We start from the raw sequence: 6,770 nt of genomic DNA, 5'->3' as shown, positions 1-6,770 counted from the left end.
TGAAACAATCTGTACTAATCTCTTGAGGGCTAAACTGAGTGAAAAAATAGTGAAAAACCAATACTGGGAGGTATCCCATTTATGTAACATTTTATAGATGACAAATTCTAGATATAGACAACAGAGTAGAGGGTGTTAGGAGTTAAGGTGAGAGTTGGGGCTGGAGGGTAGTGGTTGTGTTATAAGGGTCAATAAGAGGGATTCTTGTGATGGAAGTGTTTCCTGTCTTGACTCTATCAAAGTCGATATCCTGTTGGGATATTGTCTTACAGTTGGACAAGTCACCATTGGAGGAAATTGGATAGCATACATGGGATTCTCTGTACTATTTCTTATATGGTTTACTATATGGAAATTTATAATTATCTCAAAATAAAAATTTCAATTTGAAAAATCCCTTAAAATACTGTATGTTTTAGCTAGTCTAATCTGCATTGAAAGGAAACACACTCAAATGTAATGGTTCAAACACAATAGAAGTTAATTTCTTGTTCATGTTCCAAGTAGGTGTCCAGTAGGGCAGTTGGACCCTCTCCACCAGATGGTTCAGGGATGTGCATTCCTTCTATCTTGTCCCTGTGGCTCTGACAGCCACTAGGGTCTGGCTGCCAATGGTTGAGGCTGAGCTGTTTCATCCAGGACAACACTGGTGGAAGGAGAAAGAGAGCATGGGGGTGGCCCACTGTCTCTGAAAAGCCTGGATCTAGAAGGGGCCCACGTTTCTGCTCACGTTCAGTGGCAAATGTGGATTGCCATACCTAACTCCAATGAAGATTGGGAAATGTGGTCCCTGTTGAGGGAGCAGCTTCTGAGATGCAAATAAGAACAGGGGGAACAGATGTTTTTGGACAGATTTCTACTTGAACTTTAAGAAAACTTTCAGCAATTTGGAGTGTTTAAAAGAAGAAAAGAAATGCCTTGGCTTTCTTGCTCTATTCTCCCAAAGTTTGAGGTCACCACTGTGAATGGTTTGTAGTATTTCTTTCCATACTTTTTCTAGGCATTTGCACATATAATCATAGGTAACCAGCTTCCACAGGAAGACCCGCAAAAATGAGTGCAGCTCCACATAGCATTTTACAATTTTCTACTTTTACTCATCAATATTTTTTTCTAGCATTCCCTGTGTATGCCTCTGCAGTCTCCACGAACACTTTCATTTAAAAAAAAAAGCCAGCTTCATATTTCATAGAAGAAACATACTGCACTGCTTGTTTATATTATTATGGAGCCATTTCCTTTTGCCCCATATATAGACTGTTTCAACTTTTATGCTATTCTAAGTAGCACTTAGTTAAATACTTTTGGGCAAAACCCCATTTCTGTGTTTAGTATTTTTCCATTTATGAGATTCAGAAACAGAATTCCTGAGCCCAGGACCACTGGGTTCATGGTTTAAGTTCCACTTCATTTCATTTTATTTTTTTCTCATTCTTTTCTCTTTTGGGGGTATGCTTTCATAAGTTGCATGTCAGCAAAGTTTTCCTCTGCAGAAGTTTACTGAATCTACTGAGTTCAAAAAGGCAAATTTTATTTCTAGATCTGGTTTGAATTTTATTTTTTTACTTCTTGAGTTTACAATTCTTATGCTAGTAAGTATGTGGAAAAATAGACACATGGGCCTAGCTCATTCTTGGAAAATTGCAGTTTCTCATTCCCAAGAGCTTTTCTAATAAAAGGCAGATTTCTGGGCTGCTCATCCCTTACTCTCTTCCCTACAGGGGGAGAAACCATGTGTTGCTGAGATCATTTATACTGTACTTTATGCTTCTTTGAATTAGCAAAGTTTCAAAGAACTTAATTCCTTGGTAGGGGACCACTTCTCTTGAGTTTGTAGGTCTTGACAGAAGATCCATCCGTGGGCTTTTGGCTCTCCCCAGATCCAAATCCGAGTTTTAGGAGCAGTAAGCTTTTCTCAGTCTTATATCCATTAATCAGCTTCATATTGAAACTGTTCTTCCTGTTCCTAGTTGACTCCACCAATAATCCTGCTGAGGTCCTTTTGCTTTCTCTTCTCTGGGAAATACATTTTTTTCCTCCTTTATCTCTCTAGTTTATGACCTGACCCTTTCTCTTTATAAAATCTATAAAAACATCCTGGGTATGTTTTTTTCCCTGAGGGAAATTTATTTCTGTTTTAGGAGATTTTACTGTGTTCTCTCCCTGCTCCTCTGGTGAATTTGCTTTGGATAGTTTTCTCAGCTTCCCTTCTTTGCTTGCATGTTCTGTCTCTTCCCATCTGGTCTGTGTCCTTCTCTTGCTTCACATTTGATTGCTTCTGTTTTACCCTTTGAGGGTAGCAGAGATGGGACCCTGGCAGCTCCCAGTGGAAGAATGTGTAGGTCAACAAAAGATTGATGGACAAACTACCTGGCTGATGGTCAAAAGAGGAGAACATATGATTCACGGCCATAGTGGCATGGCCAGACTATGTTTGTGAATGTGCATGTGTGATTGTGTGTACATATGTGTGTGTCAGACAAATGGAAGCTGAGAAGCTAGTCAAGGAAACCAAGACATGGAAGAGAAAGCTTTGGGTAGTCAAAGGGAAGAAACAGATAAATACTACCAGCTTTAGAAAAGTCCAGAAGGAGGATGGAAAAAAGACTTTCTGAAGAAAAGTTTAAAAAATGTTGAGAAACTCTTTTCTTACAAAAAAAAAAAGTGATGTGAACAGGAGCCAGACTGCATGGTATTAGAGCAGAAATGAGCAAAGAGTTGAAACTCAGGCTCTAGAATCTGACTGCCTGAGTTCCAATTCTAGCAGCACCACAGACTAGCTCATTGGCAGAGGACAACCTCCTTGCTTTTCATGTTGTTCACCTGTGGAACAGGGATGGTGATAATGCCTCCCTTCTAGGACTGTTGTGAGGGTCGGTGAGGCAATACAAAGTGAAGCAGAACCCAGGAAGATGAACTGGAGCCCAGTGCAGTGGCTGACACACAGGAAAAGTTGGTACCCTTCACCATGTGCATGTGGAGAAGCTGAAGGAGCCGACAGAGTGGGAAGGAGAGCAACTGTCAGTGACGATGTGAATAAGTACTGTGGTGTCTGGTGCCTCCCACTGTCCTTTAGAGCATAAAAGTATGGGGGGCTACTTTGTCTCCACTTTTCAAATCTCCTGCAAGATTTGTGGCCTGTGGAGACCTGGAATCATTCAGGGAAGCAATCTGAGAGATATGGTTCTAGCTTTACCATCTTTTAGCCTACCAAGCCACCATAATGTGTTTAAAGTGATAATAAATATTAACAAAAATATATTTTTGAATCACAAAAAGAAACAGTAATAAGAGAGTCTCTGGTCTGAGCAAACCAGAAACAGGAAGAAAGAAAGGTGATGGACCCCAAGTGTCCACTGGAGGTATTGTGTAGGGGGTGAAGGTGGGTTCTGTGAGGTGGGATTCTTTCAGCTTCTTCCTCTCATAGTTGCTGATGCTGAACCCATCTTCTCTCTCAGATGCTGATCAGAGCTCTCTACTTTCCCTGTGCACAGAGGCCTTTTTCCAGCCCCCCTCTTAAGTGGCTTCTGTGTTTCTGAGCAGAGGCTTACAGTGGCCACAGGAGCTGGACCCCACATGGGGACTTTGAGTTTCCCATGATGGGCGCCATAACTACGCGCCTTGGGTGAGTTCTGGTGTATCTGCTTGTGCTGACCTCACTGACTCCGACTCTTTACCCAGTTAAGGCAACCTCTGCCTCAGCACCCTCCCTCCCCAACGCCTGAACTTTCCCAGCCATGTTAGGAGAATGGCGGGATGCTGTTTCCAAGAAAGCACAGCCATGTCTCTGGGGAGCTCTGTTGACACCAGGGCTCCCATGAAACTCTGATCTTCATATATAAATGACAGTGCACACATAAGGAATGAAGAATCTGCAGCTAGTCCTCTGATTTATCCCCTCCATGCCTCAGTTTATTTGTACGGAAGATAAGGTTGTCAGCCACCTTCCTCAAAAGGATATTCTGAGTTTTCACATAGAAGATTTGACATTTATTAAGCAGGGTTATATGAAAGCCCTGATTTAATCTCTGGAAAAATGCTTTGAGCGTTTCAAACATAGGGACCATATAAGCATAAAGAATTTTGCCCATAGCTCTTGACAGAGGCATGGGCCAGTCGTTGGTTCCCTCTGCTTGTGTACTTGTATCTAGACAAGTTAAGTGGAGAATCAGAGAGGATCAGCATATACTATGCTGGCTTATTAACTATTAACTGGTCACATACTGAACAAATATATTCTGAAAATATTTACCATATAAAAGGATAGAATCTTTTTGGTCAAAGGTGATAATAGGGCAGTCAATATCTTTTTAATAGGATGATACCACTTTTGGGGGAAAAATAGTACACCTTTTGAGCCATCTGTGTGCAAAACACTTCACTAGGTCCTTTCACAGAAATATTTCCTGTAATCCTGTCAATAATCCTTCCAGGTAGGTACTATTGTCTCTGAGGCTCTGAAAGGTTAAGTATTTTGCTTAAGGCTACAAACTATCCAGGAACAAAATCAGAATTTGAATCCTATTAAAATAAAATCCATGCTCTTCTCACTATATTATCAAACACTCATCATTGCATTGTATGTAGACCAATAGCTATACTACTTAGCTTTTGCTGTTGATGTTCTTTTTGTGTGTGTGATGAGGTGGCAATGCAAGTAAAATAAAGATAAAATGAGCTTTTAAGGACTGTATAATTTACTGATGTTGTATTTTGGAGTATACACTCGGAGTCTCAGTATCTCTAGACTTACATAATCACAAACAATGCTGTCACTGCTCTTGTGTACTTATGAAACTGATTATCCTCCTTGGAAGAAAGATTGTGTAAGAAGAAAACCAATAACAGCTGCATTCATGAGAATGCAAGGTCAAATGCACTCAGTGCAAAGAAATTCCCTTGAAGAATACATATGTTTAAGAAAAAACAGAGGCATTATTAAAAAACAAACAAACAAAAAACCCAAAAAACCAAAACAAAACAAATAAAACCAAAAAACCCCACCCACTTGTGCAGTAAAATCATGGAGTTTGAGGTCATTCCATTTCTTCTTCCTGGTTGGGGCTATAACTCCTATTTTTCCAAGAATGAATAATCACCAAGAGTCCCTCATTGTTGAAAAAGTGACTTTCCAAAAGCTATTTGCTGTACACTCAGAAATCTAATAAAAGTCATTTTATGTTCAGCATGAAATGAAAACATTAATGAATAATTGGGTGTGCAGCATTGCACCCACACCAACAGTTAGCTGAGGGTTAAAACAGTGAAACTTTAGAGAAAAGTGTTAAAAGATTTTGGAGCAGGGAGGTGGGGTTCCAGTTTTCTGGCCATGATGCACGTGTGGAGAGGGTATGGAGAAGGGGGTGCTGGTAGGCTGAGGATGGTGGGGTGTCCTCCAGGGCTGCCGGTACCCAGGCAAGGGCAGAAATCCCTGGAGTTCTTCCAATTCATTGTCTGAATGCAGCCTCCTTTGAGTACCTACACATGGTCTTTGTTTAGTTTGTCATTTGGGTTGCCTTCTAAGTTCTTCTACAGAGACTAGGTCTTGTCAAAAGGCAGACTCCTGCTCCTGTTGAGCACTTTGGTTTGTGGGGCTGTCTGAAGTGAAGGAAGGAGCTGGAAAGAAACTTTGCTCTACTTAAAAGAATGAGAGGCATTTGGAGTTCCTAGGGCAAGATGGGAGAAAGCGGAGAGGAGCAGCTAGAAAGCAGACAGTGAGCTGGTGGAAAGTTGATGGCTTGAACTTCTTTGCTGACATCACCAGGCCAAGTCTACTAAACTCAGCCCATGATTTATGGGAGTGGATTTATTATAAACAGTCATGAGAAGGCCGAGTTTTGCCCCCAGCCTGAGGTAGTGCAGTTCATAAACAGCTTGCAAAGGCATAGGAACAGGGAAGCATATGGGGGTCTAGAATGAGTAGAATTTGAAATGTTTTATGGCTGAGGAAATGGGCTGGAAGATCGCTCAGCTGGTGAATACTGAGCCAGGCTGGAACCCACATATTCTGAGCCTCCTTAATGGCTACCTTGCAATTGTTGGGAACACCTCGGTGGAGAGTTTACAGTTCCTCCTGGGCACTAACACCAGTCTTACAATTAATCTCAGACCCAGACTTACTCAATACACTTTGCTTTTGACAATGCTCATAAATTTGAGCCTTAAAAAATGATAAAATGTGAACAATTTCTTTCTTTTTTTCCTCATTGACCCCTCCTGACCTGAGTTGTCTCTAAAATCAATAGAGGTTGGCGGGGGCAGGTGCACAGAGAGGTCTTGTGGAGCAGCCTGGTCAGCAAGTGCTTTTTAATTTGTATTCCAGAAGTGGCAATAAATCTGCAGTATCATATCCTCGCCTTGTGACTGGGGCCACAGTTGCTACTGAGGAACAGGGACATAAGCCCATCTCTACTATGGGTCTTGAATTTGATCTCTATCAGGGTAGGTTTTGTTGACCCACTTAACCTGCTATTTATAGGCAGAGGTCCTGGTCTGACCTGGACATGCCATGAGGTGGGAGGGTGTGCTGGTAATGGCAGAAGAAACTGGGGATTTTTTTTTTTTTTGCACCAGGGATTGCACTCAGGGGCACTCAACCACTGAACTACCTTCCCATCCCCATTTTGTATTTTATTTAGGGACAGGGTCTCACTGAATTGCTTAGTCCCTCGCTGTTGCTGAGGCTGGCTTTGAACTCGAGATCCTCCTGCCTCAGCCTCCCAAGCCATTGGGATTGCCCTGTTCCTGGCAAAGCTGGGGATTCTAAGACT

Source organism: Marmota monax, unplaced genomic scaffold, assembly GCF_021218885.2.
Source record: "Marmota monax isolate L192 unplaced genomic scaffold, Marmota_monax_Labrador192_F-V1.1 WCK01_AAM20220418_F8-fsc00021, whole genome shotgun sequence".
NCBI classification, from domain to species: Eukaryota; Metazoa; Chordata; class Mammalia; order Rodentia; family Sciuridae; genus Marmota; species Marmota monax.
The sequence above is the reverse complement of the archived record's forward strand: the minus strand, read 5'-3'. Positions refer to the sequence as shown.